At 42.1% G+C, this 22,813-nt stretch overlaps 1 pseudogene; it reads right to left on the bottom strand.

Annotated features, from left to right (window-relative positions):
* Window positions 1–590: 590 nt before the first annotated feature.
* On the bottom strand, window positions 591–21,535 carry LOC121457858 (annotated as a pseudogene).
* Between the last annotated feature and the right edge of the window lie 1,278 nt (window positions 21,536–22,813).

Here is a 22,813-nt window from a genome sequence, read left to right as displayed (position 1 = left end):
TGTGCACTCTACAACATTAAAAGTGTAACAACAACAAACAATAAACAAGCAAAGCAAAAAAATCAAAACAAAACACCCATAAGCATAAGTTTTTGAGTTGCTATTCAGGGTTACACTTCTATGTGGAATGACAGGATTAGAACACAGGTACTCTGAAACACAGTCTTAGTGGTTACCATTGGAGATATTTCCTTATTAAGTTTTGATGAAGCACAGCATTGTGGTTAAATTGATGTACCACTAAAGGCTCATTCCTAGGCTAGAGACTCCTACATATATTTTCTCCAAGCTGGAGAAGAACTTTTTGTCATCTTCTGTCAGTGACAGAGGAATGGGGTTGTGGAGACTTGTCAGAGCTGAGACAAGTGGCTCAGGGACAGAGCACCTCCTCAGCATGCACAAGGTCCTGGCTGCCATCTGTGGCACTACAGAACAGGAAGTGTGGGTTAGCAGAGGTCTTACCTCACCTTGTGAGGAGTCATTGTCTTTGGAAATATGGGAAGAGATGAATTGCTACTGTCTTGTAAACAGACAGGTAACTGGATCAAGGAAAAGAATCCATACTCGTTTGTATTGAGAAGTGTAGAGTATATAAATAGAAACACCAAATGTTAGTGCCAGTGCTTACTTACCAGGCCAAGGTCACCTGATATGGCCATAAGGAATGAAACAAGGCCTAGATTGGAGGGGCCACAGCAAGACAGAGGCTGTGACAATTTTGTTGAGCGCAATCAAACTTTTTATACAGAACATAATCATAATTGCCATGATCAATACAGTTGTAATTGCCAGGAAACAATGAAGTTTGGAATCTATAAAGGTACCCAAGATTAATGTCGAAGACCTATGGCCCTGTCAACCTTCCATGTGTCCTTGACTACTAAGGAAACATACAGGGCAACACAAAGTAGGTTGAATGCTTCACTGTTTGAGGGAGTGCATCAGTATCTCAGAAACTGAAAGGCAGGAGACATGGACTCTAACCTGAAAAACCTATAACAAATGCTTCACAGGGCAGCTAGGCCAAGGTAACTCCATGGTTCCCTACAACCAACTGTAATGATACCATGGACTTCATACATTTGAACTACATCAGACATGGGGCACTGTGCAGACATGGGTGAGGAGTTAGGAGGGTGGCCCACAGACTGTCATTGGCTCTGAACATGTCATGGGATTAAAATATGGATAAATGGCATCAGGGAAAGAACAGTCACAGAATCTATAGATGAGAGCTCCATGGTTGGAATCATCATAAAATGAGAGAGTGCAAGCTTCTCGGTCCAGGAAAACTCCAACACGAGTGGGAGGACTAATCAGAGAGAGGACCAAGACACGGGCATTGTAGGTGGCAGAACATTCTTCAAAGGCATTATATACAGACCTGTTCATCATCCCTATAACCCAATAGCCATATTTTGGCTGATATTTTACATCCTGTTTAACAACAGAATTTTTTATGACTCTGAAGCCCTTTTCATTCACTGCATGAAGCTGGGGTTGAGCACATCTTCCATCATTTATTCCCAGGATCCAGGCATCACATCTAGACACGTCTACTTCCCAGTAATGTTTCCCTGAGTAGATAGCTGGATACCCTAGGACACCTAAATCATAGGACTCGGAAACTTGCAAATTTCTTCTATAGCCACTTCTATGTTGTATTTGTCTTTTGTCCACGTTAATGACAATGTTTTTATTGTTAAGTTGAGGCAGGGTCACGTGAACTGCAGAAAAATGAGACATATAAATTATGAGTCACATGAGAAACAAGGTACTGCCTTATTAGTGATTTAGGTAGCAGAGGCCTGAGAAGAAAATGAGAGGAATCTTGGCAGAGCCATGTTTAAAGTAAAGGAGAGGCAGATTGCTGTGCCTATTGGGAGCAATAACAGAAAAGTATTAGTAGAGAAATAAAATCAGAAAGACATTAAGATGGAAGAGGCTGATGGTGTTATTTCTCCTTACCCCAGTGGCGCTGGGCTTTCCGGAGCTCTGAAATGATGATAATGCACAGCATTAAATGCAAGCAAGGGAATCAGAACATTAAAGTCAATGTGCTCTGCAGAGTGGGGGAAGGTCTGGAAATCGTGTGAATGATGATGTCCATTAAATATTTTGCCATCACTGGGACACACTATCTGCTCTTCTCAGTTTCTCTACCCATGATTAGAGACATTACTCTCTATCCAGAGAGTGCAGCCCAAGCCACCCCTTAAAGTCCCCCAGGTAACCACAGAATGTAGCTGCTCTCACCTTGAAACATTTGCAGCATGCCCTTCAGATCCGGAGCTGGTATGATCCTTCTCTGTTTTCTTGGAACCATTTTAGGCTGCTTTAGACTTAAGGTCTGACTCCTAGGGACAAAATATTGACCTCCACATCTCAGACAGTGTGACTTCTGTCTACCATGTGGTGCAGGACAATTGTCTATATTCTGTCAATTATATTTTAAATAAATGCTGATTGGCCAGTAGCCAGGCAGCAAGTATAGGCAGGACAACCAGACAGGAAGTAGAGGTGGATCAAAGAGAACAGGAATATTCTGGGAAGGAGGAAGCCCATTCCTCCCCAGTTCTGTCCAGACACCGAAGAAGCAGAATGTGACCTGCTCTGCTGAAAAAGGTACTAAGCCATGTGGCTAACACATACTAGAATAATGGGCTTAATAAGGTATAAGAGCTAATATGAAGCCTGAGCTAAAGGGCCACTCATTTTATAACTTATGTAGACCTCTGTGATTTTCTTTGGGATTTACCGGTTGTGGGAACTGGGCAGGACAGAAACCCCAACAAGCAAGTCTTCATGTTACAACCATGGACTCCCTATCACTCTCTATCATTCTAACCATAGAGGCCCTGAAGCTCTCCTGAGAATTTTGAGAAGGGAGAGGGTAGATACTAACTCTGCAGACATGAGACACACATTCATGACCCATTACAGTTACTTGCTGTGTGATATTTCGAATGCCTTACTTCTTAGGAGCAGAGCTCCTCATTCGTACAGTTAAAAACTTTGTTCCCCACTCTCACATCTTCCCTCCTGGAACTCTTAAGAAATGATGAATTAGCCAATCTTAAAACAAATCAAACTAAGGTACCTAAAAATTAATGTGTAGGCCAGGCAGGGGGCCAAAAGCCTTTAATCCCTGCACTTAGGAGGCAGAGGCAGGTTGATTTCAGAGAACAATAACAGCCTGATCTCCAGAGTGAGTTCCAGGCCAGCCAAGGTTACACAGTGAAACCCTGTCTGAAAAACAAAACCGGCAGACAGGCAGGCAGGCAGGTGGGAAGGAGGGAAGGAGGGAAGGAGGGAGGGAGGGAGGGAGGGAAGGAAGGAAGGAAGGAAGGAAGGAAGGAAGGAAGGGAGAGAGGGAAGCTGGGCTCTCAAGAACAGTCTAAAGTTGGGGTGCAGAAACTGCTCCTGGGTAATAGAGTCATAGAGTCTGAGAAAACCCTCTGGTGAAAGTCAAGACTTCAAACACTTTTGTCAATGTGGATACTCTTAGCCAGCTTCTAAATTAAGTTCTTTTTTAAGAAGACAGTTTTGGAAAAGAAGACAGGAACATCAACTAATACAGACATGAGCTGCATATGTTCAGAACATGCCTGATGCTGACAATCTGCATGTGACTCTTTACATAGAAGGGAACGGCTTTCCAGTTGTCTGAAGTATGTGGCTTAGGTGGAGCTGTTGTGCCCACAGACTGAAAATTGTTTTTGAAAAATCTAAGTACCCAAGACCTTCAGCAACTCACTGAGACACAGACTGCGATGCACAGAGTAGAGGTGAGTGGCCAGCCTCCCATCTGGACAGCACAGTCTTTAGGCCCTAGGAACTGAAGCAAAGCCCCAGGACCCTTACACACCCATCTCAGCTGCACTAGTGATCATGGGCAAGCCTCCTGCAGGAAGGCTGCTTTATCACCCCCCACCAGACCCTGTAACTACAAGTCCCACTCTGCCTCCAAACACACCCATCCCCTGAGACCTCAGCAGTTCCATGACACACAGAAGGGACCAGTAGCGACTCCCTGGGACACAGACAGCAACTGCAATGATTGGTCCATAAGAGTATTCCTGAGACACAGACACCAACTTCAAGAATTGAACCAAGAGGCAAAGACACTGCATTCACCACTTGGAGGAAGAGATGGGGAGGGACCAATGCAAGAATACATTCAGAATACATTCGACAACCTAATGAGCAATATAGCAATACCAGAACCTAATGGTCCTACAACAGGATGGCATGAACATCCTAATCCACAAAAACAGAAGAAAATGCCTTTAAATACACCTTTATGAAGATGATATAGGCTCTTAAAGAGGAAATGAAAAACTCCCTTAAAGAAATGGAGGAAAGGACAAATATAAAAGTGGAATAAATCAATAAATCTCTCCATGAAAGCCAAGAAAACAAAAAAAAGCAATCAATTCAAAAAGTTCAATACTAAATTTAAATGGAGGCAATAAAACAGAAACCTAGAGAATTCTAGAAATTGAGTATCTGGATAAATGAAAAGGAAGTACAGATGCAAGCATAAACAACATATTACAACAGATGGAAGAGAGAATCTCAGAAGTTGAAGATACAATAGAGGAAATAGATACATAGGTCAAAGAAAATGTTAAATCTACCAAATTCTTAATGCAAAAATCGAGGAAATCTGGGACACCATGAAAAAGACCAAACATAGAATAATAAGGAAAGAAGAATGAGAAGTCCACTTCAAAGGCACAGAAAATATATTCAGCAAAATCATAGAAAAAAACTTTCCCAACTTACAGAAGGATATACCTACAAAGGTACAAGAAGCTTACAAAGCACCAAATAGACTGGACTCCCCCCCCAAAAAAAGTTCCCTCTTTATATAATAATCAAAACACTAAATATACAGAATAAAGAAAAAATAGTAATGGCTGCAAAGGAAAAAGATCAAGTAACATATATAGGCAGACATATAAGATTTACCTGGCTTCTCAATGGAAACTCTGAAAGTCCGAAGGTCCTGGACAGATATGTTGCAGACACTAAGAGACTGCAGAAGCAAGTCAACACTACTATATCCAGCAAAGCTTTCAATCACTATAGACAGAGAAAACAAGATATTCCATGAAAAAACTAGATTTAAACAATACCTATCCACAAATCCAGACTTACAAAAAGTACTAGAAGGAAAACTTCAATCCATGGAAATCAGCTGCAACCACAAAACCACAGGTAACCTCACACTGCCAGACCCCAAAGAAGGGAAACACACAAATACTCCCACCAGAAAATAATAGGAATTAACAGTCACTGGCAATTAATATCTCTTAATATCAATGGACTCAATTCTCCTACAAAAACACATAGGCTAACAGAATACAAAAAGAGAATCCATCCTTCTGCTGCATACAAAAAACACATTTAAACCTCAAAGACACACATTACCAAAGGACAAAGGGTTGAAAAAAGACTTTCCAATAAAATGGACCTAAGAAACAAGCTGATGTAGCTATCCTAATATCTAAAAAATAGACTTCACCCTAAAATCAATCAAAAAGAGATTTAGAAGGATACTTTATATTCATCACAGGAAAAATCCATCATGATAAAGTCCCAATTCTGAGCATCTATGCCCCAAATATAATAGTACTCACATATGTAAAAGAAACATTACTAAAGCTTAAATTGCACATCAAACCCCACACACTGATAGTAACAGACTTAACAACCCCACTCTCACCGATAGACAGCTCTGAAGACAGAAACTTAACAGAGAAATAGAGAACTAACAGATGTCATGACTCAAATGGACTTAACAGACATCTTAGAACATTTCACCCAAGTACAAAAAAATAAATGTTTTTCTCGAAGTCAGACTCTCACTGTTTGCTGACAGTTTACATAAGTGATCCCAAAATTTCTACCAAGGAACTTTTACAACTCATAAACACTTTCAGCAATGTAGCACGATACAAGACTAACTAAAAAAAAAAAAATCAGTAGCCCTCCTGTACTTAGATTATAAAAGGGATGGGAAAGAAATCAGAGAATCAACACCCTTCACAATAGCCATAAATAGCATAAACTAACGACACCAGAAAGTGGAAAGATCTCTCATGCTCTTGGGTAGGAAGAATTAACAGAGCAAAAATGCCAATCTTATCAAAAGCAATCTCCATATTCAATAAAATGTCCAGCAAAATCCTCCAAAGACCTCAACTTCATATGAAAAAGCAAAAAACTCAACATAGCCAAAACAATCCTGTACAATAAAAGAACTTCTGGAGGCATCACAATCCCTGACTTCAAACTCTACTACAGAGGTACAGTACTGAAAACAGCTTGGTATTGGCATAAGAATAGACAGGAAGACCAATGGAACTAATTCGAAGACCCAAAGATCAATCCACACATCTTTGAACACCTGATTTTTTACAAGCAAAAAAAAAAATATCAAATGGAAAAAAGAAAGCATATTTAACAAGTGGTGCTGGCATAAATGGATATCAACATGTAGAAGAATGAATATAGACGTATATCTATCACCATGCACAAAACTCAAGTCCAAATGGATCAAAGACCTCAACATAAAGCCAGCCACACTGAACCTTATAGAAGAGAAAGTGGGAAGTACACTTGAACACTTTGGCACAGGAAACCACATCCTAAATATAACCCCAGCAGCACAGACACTGAGAGAAACAATTACTAAATTGGACCTCCTGAAACTGAAAAGCTTCTGTAAGGCAAAGGACACAGTCAACAAGACAAAATGACAGACTACAGAATAGGAAAAGATCTTCACTAACCCCACATCAGACAGAGGTCTGATCTCCAAACTATACAAAGAACTCAAAAAAATTGGACACCAAAAGAACACATAATCCAATAAAAAAAAAATGGAGTACAGACCTAAACAGAGAACTCTCAACAGAGGAATCTAAAATGGCTGAAAGATACTTAAGGAAATGTTCAACATCCTCAGTCATCAGAGAAATGCAAATTAAAACAACTCTGAGATTCCAAATCTTACACTTGTAAGAATGGCCAAGATCAAAAACACTGATGACAACTTATGCTGGAGAGGTTGTGGGGAAAAGGGAACACTTCTGCATTGCTGGTGGGAATGCAAACTGGTACAACCCCTTTGGATGTCAGTGTGGCGATTTCTCAGAAAAAGAAAACTAGAAAGGAAGAAGTCAAACTCTCACTATTTGAAGATAATATGATAGTTTACATAAGTAACCCAAAAAATTCTACCAGGGAACTACAACTGATAAACACCTTTAGTAATGTGGAAGGATACAAGATCAACTCAAAAAAAATCAGTAGCCCTCCTAATTAAAAATGATTAATGGGCTTAGAAAAAAACACCACCCTTCACAATAACAACAAATAAAATGAAATATCTTGGGATGACACTAACCAAAGAAGTGAAAGACCTGTATGACAAAAACATTAAGTCTATGAAGAAAGAAACTGAAGAAGATATCAGAAAATAGAAAGATCTCCCATGCTCTTAGAAAGGTAGGATCAACAAAATAAAAATGGCCATCTTACCAAAAGCAATCTATGGATTCAATGCAATCCACATCAAAATCCCAACCCCTACATCAGACAGAAGACTGTTCTCTAAAATATATAAAGAACTCAAAGAACTAGACATCAAAATACCAAATAATCTAATTAAAAATAGGATACAGATCTAAACAAAAAATTCTCAACAGAAGGATCTCAAATGGCCAAAGGACACTTAAGGAATTGCTCAACATCCTTAGTCATTAAGTAACTGCAAATCAAAACAACTCTGAGTACCATCTTACACCAGTCAGAATGGCTAAGATCAAAAACACCCATAATAGCTTATGCTGGAAAGAGTGCAAAGTTGATCAGCTGCTGTGGAAATCAGTATGGTGATTTCTCAAGAAACTTGGAACCAATCTACCATAAGACATGGGAATACCATTTGGGGGCATATACCCAATGGATGCACACTCATACCACAAGGACATTTGCTAAACTGTGTTCATAACACTATTCGTAATAGCTAGACCCCGAAAACAACCTAGATGCCTCATCTGAAGAATGGATTTTTTAAAATGTGGTTCATTTACACAATGGAGTAATAGTTAGGGATAAAAAAACAATGACATCTTGAAATTTTCAGGAAAATATATGGAACTAGAGAAAAACCAACCTGATCGAAGTAACCCAGGCCCAGAACGTCAAACAGGATATGTACTCACTCACACGTGGACACTAGATATAAAGCAAAGGATAACCCCAGAGAACCCCAGAGAAGCTAGATAACAAGGAGAACCCTTGAGAGACAAACAAAGATTTCCATTGGAAGGGGAAATAGATGATATCTCCTGAGAGTATTGAGAGTAGAGGGGGAGAAAGGGGGGCCGAAGGTAAAGGGGTTAGAAGAAGGGAAGGGGGGAAGAGAACATGGGGGAATGGGATGGTCAAGATAGAGGAAGGACAGAGAGGGAGAGCAAGGAAACAGATATTGTCATTGAGCAAACCATTATGGTGCTGGCAAGAAACCTGGCACTAGGGAAATTCCCAGGAATCCACAAAGATGATCCCAGCTAAGATCCTAAGCAATAGTGGAGTGGAGAGGGTGCCTAAACTGGCCTTCCCCTGTAATCAGACTGATGACTACCTTAATTGTCATCATAGAACCTTCATCCAGCAACTGATGGAAGCAGATGTGGAGATCCACAGTTAAGAACAGGGCCAAGCTCCAGTGTCCAGTCGAAGAGAGGGGGAGTGATAATATTAAATAGCTGATGTGAGCCAATGAGAGCTCACTGACTCTGGACTGACAGTGGGGTAACCTGCATAGGACCAAACTAGGCCCTCTGAATGTGGGTGACAGGTCTGTGACATAGGCAATCTGTAATGTCACTAGCAGTGAGACTAGAATGTGTCCCTCCTGCATGAACTGGATATTTGAAGCCCATTCTCTTTGGAGGGAAACCTTGTTCACTTTAGGTATAGGGGAAAGGGCCTTGGTCCTACCTCAAAGTGATATACCAAACTTTGTTGACTCCCCAATGGAAGCCTTATCCTCTCTGAGGAGTGGATGAGGGTTGGGGTGGGAGAAGGTGGGCAGAGAAGAAGAAGGGAGAACAGGAGGGAGTAGAAACTGGGATTGATATGTAAGAGAAAAGATTGTTTTAAAAACAAATAAATAAAAACAAAAAAAGAAAAATTTAAGTACAACCACAAAGGAACTCTAGATCTCTTCTATCCCCATGAGAAAAACACAGATCCACAGGATTTTTTCCCAGCATACAGTTCTGTGAGCACTGCAGACAAAGAAGACATACCCTATCTAGGATGAATCTGTGAATCAAGTACCTGTGAGCTGCAGACAGAGCCAGACACAAGCACAGAGCGCGGACAGAATGATGGAACCACAAGGAGTCTGAAAGCTCCTGTGGCTCCATTTGCCTCTTCCCACTGCTGAGCCTGACTCTGTGACTCCCCATTACCCAGACCCCTAAAAGAGAATCAAATCTGTCCCCAGCAGTTACAAAACAGTCAGAGCCTGTCTTTCCCTACATCCTCCTCCTTCTTACTGGAACTTCAGAATAACACTTTGTCTAAATTCCCCCAAATCCATGAAAGATTTATTCTACTCAGACACTAAATCATTCTCACCACACAACAGGGCTATTCTTCCATGTCAGCCCACACATACCTTGTTAGGACATGATTCACACCCTAGAGGGAAGGGAAAAAACACAGTCAATAACATGTTCTGCATGTTCTTGCAAATCCTGGTCACACTCTCACTGGGTGCAGAGACATATTCAGAGAATCAAATCTGTCACCCACAGTTGTCCAAGACAAGATATAAATAGAATACATGACTCTTTACTTGACTTACATGTAAACTAAGACTATTTTCTGTCCCATACTACAAGGTTTTGGAGAGCGAAGATGAATGGTTGTTTGAAAGCTTACATAGGTTTTGCTGTGTGTACAACTAAACACACAAACACATGGCTCTATCCTTGCTCCATGTCAGTTCTCCATCACCTTACTTACAACTAACAATATAAGAAGCTGATTCCTAAATTATTTGAGCCATTTAGATACAATTCAATATGTTAGTAATAAAGAAGCCACAAGGACTAGAAACATAGTTAGATACTTAAAACAAACTAACAAATCTCTCATTCTTTTTTTCTTTTCTCTGTAATTGTTCTAGCAGGACAAGAAGTTAATCTAAAGAGACATATGTGTCATGTTGAAAAACTATTGAAAGAATGATCATACCCCAAAATGGGAATTTCTCCAGGATTCTCACAGTGGAGAAGAAAAACAGCTCAGAGTGAGAACTGGTCACCGAAAAAAGATTTCAAGCACTTTTAATTACTTACCAGACCAAATTAAAGTATGAGTCTATACCCCAGATAATAATGGGAGAAAGATCACACTTTGACAAGGAATACTCATTTTTGTATATCCTTGGTTCTCTACTTAAATTTTGATATCACTTTGAGAAAGTGAAGATGGACAAGGGGTTTTGTTTAAAAAAATTGTCCATCTTGCAAATGCAGCCACATTAATAAATATCCTCTTTAATATTTCCAATACAATTTTTGCTCTTTTACATGAACAGATATCAAGACCTGACCCACTAGGTCCACTTTGATATGTTAAGTGGGCACCTCAGTTAGCCATATATCCTGGGTTTGAGACCTAATATTGTGCAAATATTCTCTCTTGTTTGGATTTCAAATAACTTTAGTAGATTTAAGTAAAGTTACAATCTTTGAGAAATGTGACCATTCTTCTAGCAACTAGCAATTACCAGGGACTCCTTGCCTGTAGTTGAAGTTCCTATGGAAGTCCACTTTCCATAGTGGAATTTGGTGTGGTTTAGGCTTGCACAGGTTTTGGGTCTGGTGTCACAACCAATCTCTGTTCATATGTGTTGCTGCTAAGCTGTGTCCAGAGGACACTGTTTTCCTGGTAGACCTTCATCCCCTCTGGCCCCTACATTCCTTCTGCCCCTTTTTCTGCAGTGATTCGTGGGTCTTTAAATTAGAAGTGGGTTATATATAAATTCCATTTAAAGCTGTACAGTCTATAGTCTCTTCCTCTCTAAACGTTGGCCAGTTGTAGGTTTTATTATGTAATTTTGATGCTTGAAACTCACTATATTGGTTTATATTGGTCTGGCTGGCCTTGAACCCATGAAGCTTCATTTGTTTCTGCATTCTACCTGCTGGGATTAAAGGTGTGAGCCAGCACACCTGGCTGTAGGTTGGGAAGTTTTTATTTCATTTTCATTCTTGTGTGTTCCTCATGTTTTGTTTCTGTGTGTGAGAAGCTCTCAAGTCCTGGGATCCCAAGCAGTAGATACTTGGCTACACATGGATTTATTTTATATAACATAAACCAAAAAAAAAAAGCAGATTTCATAGAAAAAAGAATTCTGGGGAGAACTGATGATTCTAGTTATACATGAATTCTGATGCTTAAACTTGTCCTCATAGAGACATCTGTATGCTCATGTCCACTGAGTCATTATCATAGTAGATAAAATTCAGTCAACTGGAGAACCAATCAACAGATACATGGATTAAAATGATATAATAAGCCTATATGTTAAAAATATTAGGTATTCTAAGCAAGAAGTATTGTCAGTTGTTGTAACTTATATGAACTCAGAAAACTTATACTAAATCATCTGCACAGGATAAAACATCACTAAGTGATATTATTATTTATGTGTCATGTACAAAAATTAACAGGAGCTTTAAAGTTCTGGACTTTAAGACTTCCTTTCAGGTTTCAATTAAAGATGCCATGATAAGCTAATGGGGGGAGAGGCTAAAAATCGGAGGGTTAAAAAAAATCTACTCACAACAAGTACTGTCTATCCATGTTTCTTTATTCTTCTCTCAATCCTTATTCTTCTTTGTTCTCTCTTGCTCTACCTTGATTGTCCATGTTCTCTCTTGTTCTCCCCATTGCAAATATTCTCAGTCATATATTAATCTTTAAACCAGCAATTCCCAGCCCTAGCAGGTTCTAGGGATGGAATGCTTTCACCCCATAAGAAATCAGATAAGGGTTTTCACACACACACACACACACACACACACACACACACACACACACACGAGCCTGTCAGCTCAAAGGTGGCTAGTGCACACTGGTGAACTCCTTAATGGAGAAAGTTAAGAAAGGAGTTAAATAATCAGGGAATTCTAGAGGGGAAGGTCAGTGTGCTACACTGCATTGTTAGGTAGTCAGTAAAAAGCTAAAATGTTTATTTTTAGTGTTCTGTTTTTTTTCTCACCCAGCATATATCAAATTGGGTAAACAAGCAACGATGGAAACAGTAAGAGAGAAGTCATGGCTCTTGATTCAGATAGTATCAGAAGCTGTGGTTTAGATGGGATTCCATCTTGAATTTTGCTCTAGGCAGTAGAAACAAAGAAGGGACCCAGTCCACTAAATTATCAGTTCTGGGGTATGCTGTTATCAGCTGTTCGAGTCGTGGGGTAAAAACAGACCAGAAGCTTGGGCAAATAGTAATTCTATGTCCTTGTATATCTGTGAATACCTTAAATAGAGTGTTCTTTCCTTGGACACTAAGCACTGACCAAAAGCCTTCTGATAAAGATAATTGTAGAAAAGCAGATCTTTATATTTGCCTAGGGGAGAGGAACAAGGCCTAGTAGTAAGAAACTGTTTTCACATGTAGCCCAAAGGAACAGAAAACAATTCTGAACTATGAAAATTAATTGCCAAATATGCAACAAAAAGGGAGTTACCTACAACAAAAGTCTATAGCAAAGGAAAGCCATCTAATATAGGTGCATAATTCCATCTAATATAGGTGATAAATGAGTATTCTCAATAATAATTAAATCAATGAAATGGAAACCAATAAACTAAAGGAGTATGATAACTTCCTAGAACTACCAAGGTCTATAAAATTGGCAATTGAGATGAAGGAACCAAATTCCTAAAAAGATATTCATTACCAGAATATGACTTCGGTTTAAAGTATTTAAAAATAAGATGGAGATAAAATGCAATAAAAAATTTGAACATGTATGGATCGAGAAGACACCTTTCATCTCAGCAACTCAAAGATAGAGGAGGGAAACTCTCTGAGATCTTAGATGGTATCTCCCCTCCCACTGACCACACCACTGAATCAGAGACAGTGGGGGTGAAACTCTCCAAATATCCAAGGGGAGACCATTGCCACTAATATCAAATTCAGGTGAAATGACTGTTGAATATGTTTCACACATGCTCACAATGCAGTAGGGTAGTAACTACCCATGATGCAACAGATCTCTCCAAGATTATGCTACTATACTTTATTTAAACTAAAACAAGCCATTTCTGCTTGCCATCCAGGCATGCAATGATTTCCCCAGCTTCTGAAACTGGTTCAGAAAAAAGTTCAGGGAGGGTCCAGACAGCCCTACTGTCCTCCCCAGGGAGATCACAGCAGCACAGAGGGAGGGAAATGGCTTCGAGGTGTCCTGACAATCAGATGCTGGACCTCCTGCAGTCTTACCTGCAGCATCTCTATAGTTGAGCACTGCAACAGATGCTTGACAGTTGAGATGACGTCTCTCACTGACTCCCTCTGCTTCTCCAGATCATTTTCAGACTTTTCCAATCTTTTGACTATGTCTTCCTCCTCTTGCACCAGTTTCTCCACCTCATTCTTCTCTTTGGAGTCCAGGAATTCTCGCATTTCTTTAAACTCCTTCTGGACATTTTCTACATCCTTCTGTATTTCATTCTTCAGGGATAAGAAAATGGAGAGTTATTCAGACTGTCCTAATGGGACTGAGAGACAGAAAACCACTGTTCTGATGGGGAGTTCTCACAGGAACTGGGCTTGGGAAGGAAAGGGATCTACTCTTTTCAATGTCTGTTCATGACATTCCAAAACGAAGATCTCAGGTCACTTTTACCAAGGCCACCTGAGCCAAAGTGGGTACCCGGATGTGACTCAGTTTTCACGCAGCTGTTCCTGACTCCAATTTTGCCTGTATACCCCTGATTCTACCTCTGAATCCCTGAGAGAAGCTAACCCCAAGAATGGAATTGTAACAGTTCCCACGCACCTTCCTAATGGTCACAGTTCCAGAAAGCACCACAGGAGGAGTCCAAGGACTCAGTGCCATTCTCACCAGACCCCCGCCATGGTGTCAGCTCCTCACACAGCCAGGCTCAGCTGTGATGCACTCTCTGTGCAGCCCCAGCTCCAAGGGAACAGGCAGAGAGGACTAATCAAGGCCTCTTGTCCCCATCAGCCTTCAGGGAATGAAAAGCCAGGGAATGAAGAGCCAGGGAACTTCTTGCCCAAGTTCCTCCAGGGCATCAGGCTAACTCACTTAGGAAGTAGGGTCCCCCACTTGCCTCCCAGAAAGTTCTCTCCTTTTGAAGGTCATCTTTCCATTGGTCACATCTTTTCTCATTAGCCATCTGCATCTCCAGGGCAGCCTGGAGTTTCCCCTGTGGGAGAGGAATTGTAGCAGAGTCAAGCTGTGTACGTAATAGGACGGCTGCTCCTAGCCAAAGGCCAAGAAATCCTTCTGGAAAGACAGGAGGTCTAAGACTGTTCTCTTTTTAATATCTTGTGCCATGATTTATGCACATAAAATATGTAATCTTCAGTCTCCAGCTCAATCAATTCTTGATTTACACAAAAACACAGCCCCATATAGACAGACACAGAAATCTCTCTCAGTTAATCATCAAACCAAGTACATACCTGTCACTTTGATTCTGGCATCAGAAAATTGGGGAACGTTTGTTAGCTCTCCTGGTCTTTCACATGAATATACACATACACACACGCCCTGCAATTGACACCTGCATATTACATTTCTTTTTTTTTTTTTGAACCCAGGTCTTACTGTGTAGCCCAGGTTGGCCTGGAATTTCCGTCTACACCTATATAACCTCAAACTCATCAGTTGCCAGAGTCCTGGCATTGAACCATGCCCCACCACACTGTCCACGTGTATTTTCTTTTGTCATTTTTTTTCCTTTTTTTATTGTATTTTTTCTTATGTTGTTGCAGGCTGCCCCACATGAGGCAGCCATATGTCGGAAGCCACATTTTTTTAGGTGACTTTTGCCGGGTTACTAGCCATAACCAGTTCCTACATTCCAGGGTTTGAGCATGAGGATTAGAAATGTTAGACAGGAGGAACAGAGATAAGAAAGAACCATAGGGACACAGGAAAATAATAGGAGGGCAACTCAGCCTCCTGCATACTGAGTTGGGAGCTCTGAGTTCTCTGAGTTTCCCTGTTTAACTTTCCATACATATTTGTGCACCAATACAACAGGGGGAAGAAGGCAAAAGACTGCCTTAACATGATGAAAATGACAACTAGAACAGTTGCTTGCATCAATACTTTGAGACATCAAGTCATTAATTACAAGGAAAGCATTCTGTTGTTTAGGCAGTGAACCTACCATATCCATGTATAATGAAGGCAGCCTCTCCCTAGGTCAAACCTCCTAATTAAAAAGAAGAAGCAAAAGTATGCTTGAATTCTCTGACCTTTGGTCAGGGTGGAGTGCATCTCCCTCTATGGGCCATCTTAATGTCCAAAACACCAAGTAAGCACACCATAGGTCAGTGTGTGCAGCCATAGTTGTCAGCAACTTGGAATAAGCTCAAACTTTCTGACCTTCAGATGAGGTGAAATAGGCTCACTTTTTTGGGCCTCCACAGGTTTTTCTTCATTGAAAAAAAACAGATTTTTTTTATGCAATACATTGTGATTACAGATTCTCCGGCACCTAATCCTCCCACTTCCTCTCAATCCCCCTCATATTCAGATCCACACCCTTTATGTCTCCTGTTACAAAACAAAAAAGCAACTCTTTCTCAGCCTCTAGAGATTAACCCAAACATAACAAAGGCTTTGTTGAAACATTTCACTCAAAGCCAGACACAAGGCTTCACTTTACATATCAGTACAGCCCAGACTTATCATTATGAGAGAAAGAACCCCCAAATATGAGTATAGTTCATTTTATGTGGTCATCTGTCTCCTACTGGGCATGGGACCTTTCCTTAAGAACAGTTTATTTCCCCAGTGAGACTCCCTTGGAGAAAGGTAAGCTTACAAGTAGGTATCAACTGGAGATTGCTTCTGGGTTATGGATGGGCCATGTGCCCACTTCTTCTAGTTCTAGGATCCCATATGGTGCAGACCCTTGCAGGCTCTGTGCATGCTGCAACAGTCTCCATGAGTTTACATGTGCGCTCACAAACTACCAACAGAAAACAAAGTCCCAACATGGAACTTGCCTCTGTGCATCTCACTATAGAATTCTTTCCTCTCCTCCCAGATGTTTCAACTGCCACACGCACATTGTCTTCACTGCTGCACATCATTCACTAAGTATCCCCATGGTTGGACATCCCGGGACTGGTTTTTAGATCGTAGAAATGAATCTGACATAAACAACATAAGAAGATAAATATGAAATGAACTAGCAGTTCTGCTCTTGGCATTTCTTGGTCATCAACTCAACTTTACAGGGACAGTTCCAAATTTATTTTTCTATCCTAGTATTTGTAGTCCAGGCAGATTCTCATGCAAATAAGTGGAATAAACCATCGTGTTCTTTTAAGACTCGAAAGGTAGGAAAGGATGGAATAATGTAGGAACCCCACAGTCTATGATGTCCAGGTAATTGTCCTGTCACACCAAGTGGAGACTTCCCATCTGTTACTGTCTCCTGCTCTGTGTCCCACACCCTCCCCCTTCCTACCTTGTACTTATTGGCCACCTCTTCAATGAGAGCTGTTTGGTGACCACGGTGCTCCTGAGATCTCTCACAAAGCCAGCAGATGGCCACCATGTCCTTCTCACAGAAGAGCTGGAGTTTCTCTCCATGTTGTTCACAGACATTCACCTTCTGCTCCTCCCCAGAGCTGGACTTGAACTCCTTGACCCTCTCCACTATGTTGGCCACATGCCAATTAGGCCTCAGATTCCTAAACAGGTAACTAACTCGGCACACAGGGCAGATGCCCTCCCCTTCTTTGTCTTTGTTGGACTCCTAGTTCAGAGTGATGCAGGCTCGGCAGAAGCTGTGACCACAATCTGCACTCACAGGCTCCACCATGAGGTCCAGACAGATAGGACAGGTCACCTCCTCCTTGACTATCCCCAGGACTGATGAGGCCATTGTTGCTGTGATGCTGAGTCTGTCTCTCCGTACTCCTGACACTTCTGCTCAGGTACCTGTGTGACTGGGACAATGAAAAGGGGTACAAGTGAGAAAGGGAAAATCAGCACTGAACCATGAAGAGATCAATGAATGCCCTCGATGATACGGGAAAAGAGCAAAAAAGAGAGATTCAGAGAGAAGCTCAGTGACATGGCAAAGGAGAAAGCTGTCATCCTTTCAAGTTCTCTGCTATATTTCATCTCACATAGCTAATTTCAGAAATAGGATTGTTATTTCCTTTCACTGAAGACCAGGAAGATAGTGTTTCCTTCCATCAACCTCATGTAACCGACCTTCTGTCCTTCCCTTGCTTTCCCAGGACAAAATCACATCTTCAGTGTTACAAGCTGTACTTCCTCGTTCATCAGCACCAGTCAGTGCGAGCCTCTAAATCCTCTGCTAACCAGTCTCTTATCAGAGAGGCTGGTGCTGACCTGGAGTGTACACAGTCTATCTCCTGATGCACATAGGCAATAATTTCTGTTATTGTCATTTAATAAGTGACAATATCTGTGTTATAAATAGTTAAGATATGTCCTGCACTAGATATATAGTGATGCTCATTTGTCTTCAATACACAGAAAGGGAATAAATAGCAGCCCTTTAGATACTATTTAGACCTCTTTCAGAGGTCCCTGCTGTTATGGTTTTGGTCCCTTTAAGAGACAAGCCACACCCATTCCCCTCCCCATCTGCAGAAGCAGGCTGATCTTCAGCTTCTGGCCTGAGCTCTCTCTCTTTTCCATCTTCCTCTCGGAGAGGCAGCTTCGCTTCTGCTTCTGCCTCTCTCCCCACTTCTCTGCTTCCCCCCTTCTCTGTCTCTTTCTCCTCTTCCCTCTCTCTCTCTCCCTCTCTCTCTGTCCCCCCCTTCACCCTTCCTCCTCCACAACCCCCCTGAATAAACATTCAACTTCACCCTGCATGTCGTGTCTATCCATGTTTCTGTCTTCTGCCCGCCCGCCATGTGTCTCCCTGCCTGGGACCAGCCATTGCTCGGGGACCAGCAGCTGTCTCTGCCTGGGGCCCACTATCTGCTGCCATATGGCCCGCCACCACTGCTCTGGGACCAGCAGCTGTCTCTGCCTGGGACTGGCTGCTCCCAGGGCCTGTTGTCTGCCGCCACATGGCCGGCCACCACAACCGCTCGGGCCGCTGCTCTGGGACCGGCAGCCATTTCTGCCTGGGACTGGCTGCTCCCAGGGCCTGCTGCCACCATTTGGGACCTACAGCATTTCTGCTGCGTACTGCCACCGGGGATCTTGCAGCATTTTTTAAGAATAACAAAGACCTGCACTTGGGAGGCAGAGGCAGGCGGATCTCTGTGAGTTCGAGACCAGCCAAGGCTCCAAAACCACATAGAAACCCTGCCTCGAAAAACCAAAAAAAAAATAAAATAAAATAAAAATAAATAAATAAATAAATAAAAAGAATAACAAAGACCTGCTATACTCCATAGAGTTCACCAAAGGAAAAAGGTGACAGCCAGGACAGAATTGATAGCCAGGACACTGGATGTGTGGAATTATTCCTCCAAACACTGCAGATTCTAAGGAATCTTGTAAGAGAGACAGAGAAAGACCTGCTTGCCTCTTCAGAAGAATAGAGGAAAGAAATGGTAATGGGTGGAGCTTCTCTCTCTCTCTCTCTCTCTCTCTCTCTTCCAGTTTGTCTCTTAAAGGGACCTTTCGCAACTGCATATGGACTACATAGTGACATAACAGACATAGCACCCTGGGCTGGCCAAGGTACTGCCTGGGTGCATCCTGCCAGGTGACTGGGACAGCATAATACCTGAATCCTAATACCCAGACCTCACACGACTGCTAAATACTACCTGTAACTCCAGTTCCAGTAGATCTTAACACTCTCTTCTTGCCTCTGATGGTGCTGCATCCAAATGCTGCAGAGGTATACATACAGGCAAAACGCCCACAGATATAAAATGAAAATAAATGAGTCAATAAATTTAATAAAAGAAAGACAGAGAATAATTATATTTATGAAGCCATCAAAACTAAGAAAAAATGAATGATTAGGAAAATAATTACTGCGAGATGAAATACCTGCACACAAAAAGTATAGAACTGCTGAAAGAAATATAAGGTAATACAGTTACATATAAGGATGGAACCTGTATTCATGGATTTGAATATTGTTAAAATCTCTATACTAGCGGCTAGACAGATGGTTCGCAGGTTTTGAGTACTGGCTTCTTTTCCAGAAACCTTGGTCCTATTCTCAGCATCTACAAGGTGAGTCACAACTATCTGTAACTCCAGTTCCAAGGTATCTGATGCCATCTTCTGGCATCTGTGGGCACCAGGCATTCAAGTAGTGCACAGACCTATATCCAGGTCAGACAACCATAAACATAAAATGACATTAAAACAAAATAAATAGATGAGTCAATAAAATGTCATACTACCTAGGGCTGGAGAAAGGGTTCAATGTTTAAGTGTACTCATTGCGCCTTGCAGAACATCCTAGTTCAGTTCCTGGCACCCACATGAAGCAGCTCATAGGTGCCTGTAACTCCAGCTTCAAGAAATCCACCAGTTCTGACCTCAACCATCCTTTCCAATGCATATATACACAGGCAGACCCACAAATACACAACCCAAAACAAAATGAAACTTTGTTAGCCTATTTTTGTGGGGTTGTTGTTGTTCTTGTTTCCAATAGTGTTTGGTTTTTACCCTAGGTTTCTGGGTTGCCTAGTCTCTGGTTCTCCATCACCCATGCAGTTTCAAGTATGGGTTCCTTCCCTTGGTGCGGGCCTTAAGTCAAATCTGACTTTGCTTGGCTACTGCCATAAGTTCTGTTCCACCATTGCCCTAGCATATTTTACAGGTAGGACAGACTGTAGATAAAGGCTTTGTGACTTGGTTGGTGTTCACATTTCTTTTCATAACCTGCAGAGGACCTTCCAGCACCAGAAAGACAAGAATGTAGGAGTAAAGGCGCCATGTAGGCACCAGTTCAACTTCTTCAATGTTCAATGAGTTCTGTGGGTGTTGTCCTAGGCAATGAGATTCCACTGCCAGTTTCTAGAGGGCAACCCTTTGTCTGAGCAACAGCCTGGGTTGTTTGCGGATTTCCTTGTGACCCCAAGTTCCACCACTGGAAGCATTGTTTGATGACAAGAGATTGCAAGTTGCAAGTTCATAATCCCCATTAATAGACCTCATAAGGATTGCCTTAAGATACTTTAGGAAGTTTCTGTTGGAATCTCTAGCTCAGAGTGCCATTCCACACTCTGGTCTTACTTTTCCCATTCTAGAATACCCTCAGTAAGTCAAGCAGACACCCCTTAGAAAGCCCAGCAAAGGTCAGCCTCCTCCCCCCAGGGTTGCTCAAGACCATGCCTATAGGCTACTTAAGACCTGGTCAACAGACCTACCCCATGTTCTTCCATCTGCCTCCCTGAGAGTCACCCAGCAGTTGCCTCTCCCTGATTATTAAACCCGTACTTGTTAATTCAGCTTGATTAGATTATTGCCTTGGTGGCAGAGAACACCCAAAAACCAGTAATTCAATACTTAATAGTTTCCATTGAACTAAGTTGCTATAGCATTCTTCAAATGCTCCCCCAATCCAGAAAAATAAATCATTTTTTAAAGAGACACCAAGGAACGATAACTAGGTTTTTTAGATTCAGACAATACAGCTGCAGACAGGTTGCTTCTTTTGTGGCTGGGGTATGTGATGGATAAGGAAAACTCTATTTTGTGAAAACACCCATTCTATATACCTAAAAGAAAAGCTCCTGGTTACACTCACTCCTTGCCACCCTCCTCCAAATTGCTATGAAATAAGTAACCACTTCCTCTGGCTTCAGGAACCCACTTACTCTGGGTGAGAGAGCTCCTCACAGCAGAGGGAGTACAAGCAGTTTCTCACTCAGCTACACATTCCACACAAATGAGATAATTATGCTGCCAACCTTAAGACAACCCTCCTCCAGCCTCATGTGTGACAAGCCTTTGTTTTGTTCTTAAGGCTGTTGTTGGCCTTCTAGCAGTAATTAATAAATTCTTTTAATTAAATTTGAAGTAGAGTCTGTGGTCTTTTGTTGGAAAGTTTTCTTTGTCAAGGTTACACTTCTTTTTGGCTCCTTCCCCCCCCCCCCCACCATGCCCCCAGCACTCAGCAAGGAGCCAGCAGTTCCTCTTTCCTGGCTCTTATCAGTTTCAAATTAAACTCACCAGAACAAAGCTTGTTTTCTTCCTAATTCTGCCCTCTAGATTTGCTCTCAGGCCTTCAGACACCAACCAAGAGTTCCTGAATCTGTGGAGAGGAGCGAATGGAGGCCACAGTGTCCTGAGGACTCGGTCCCTAAGTCTGACGTCTGCTGAGTCAGAAGAGAAATGAAAGTTAAGACACTAAGGGCTGAAACTGAGAAAGAGAAACTAAATAACTACCAGCCAATGGGATGCTAGCACATTGTTACCTGGTTCTACCATCAGAGGAAGTCAATTCTCCTAATTCAGCTCTGCCTTCCCCAAACTTAGGACACAGTGCTACAGGAAATTGTCAGGTTACTTGTTCAGGCTCATGTTACAATCATCTAAAAATGTCTTGATCCTCTGGAAAGCTGCCCCTATGGAAAGAAAGCCTTCCCCATGGGCTCGTCTTGCACCTGAACTCCTGACTGGGTTTCTCTTTGCAGGGCAAGTGTGGCTCAAAGGGAAGGAAAGACAAGGTGAGGACAGGGAACTGCAGCGTCCTCTGGAGCTGGACTTGGGCACTTACAGGATCAGAACAGAGAGGAAGCTACAGTTCAGGGCAGCTACTCACAATCAAGATTCCCACCCAGCAGGGACAGGGTGGGAGGAGCCCCATGCAGAGCCCTGCAGAGACACTTCCCACACTCACAGCAGTGAAACTAGCAAGCTGCAGGGGCTCTCCAGCTGCCCAGGGGTGTCCTGCAGATTAGGTGTTCTGTTGCTGCCCAGACCAGGTGTCCCTTCCCTCCTCGACCAGCAAGAAAAAATGCAACACCCGGAGCTCTTTTTGCAGCAGTTTTCAGGACTTCATTCACAGCAATCTATCTCTATCTCCTTCTCTTTCTCTCTCTCTCTCTGGGCAAACCTCTCCCAGCCCTTAAGTAGGCATGGGCTGCCAACCCTGAACTGCCAAGTGGACACTGCCCTTAGGTTCATGCATATGCAGGCAGCTGATGATCATTGCGTGATCAAGCATAAGTCAGACTTTAGCCATAGGAGTTGATTATACATCTCCATCAGGTGTGGCTCTATGCTGCTTGCTACAGTTCCCCCTTTTGTTTTGTAAAGCATCAGGCAAGAGTATAGGTCTGATCTCTGTTAAAAATGGAACACGTACTAGTGTGTGTCCAGGTGTCATCCACTCAGAGAACACTAGACCTGTCCAGTGTCCTTTTACAGAGGTGGGAGTTAGATACCAACCCACATGCAATCAGACTGAAAGACCCTCAGAGAGGACCTTTCCTCTCTGATGAAGACCCCAGAACCAGGACAGTCCGAGACCAGGCCACAGGATGCAATTAGCAAGAGGTTTATTGAGTAAACACAGGTACCTG

The sequence above is a fragment of the Microtus oregoni genome, unplaced genomic scaffold (assembly GCF_018167655.1).
Source record: "Microtus oregoni isolate MIOR12 unplaced genomic scaffold, Mior012 000016F_ref0000370, whole genome shotgun sequence".
Lineage (NCBI taxonomy): Eukaryota > Metazoa > Chordata > Mammalia > Rodentia > Cricetidae > Microtus > Microtus oregoni.
The sequence above is the reverse complement of the archived record's forward strand: the minus strand, read 5'-3'. Positions and strand labels throughout refer to the sequence as shown.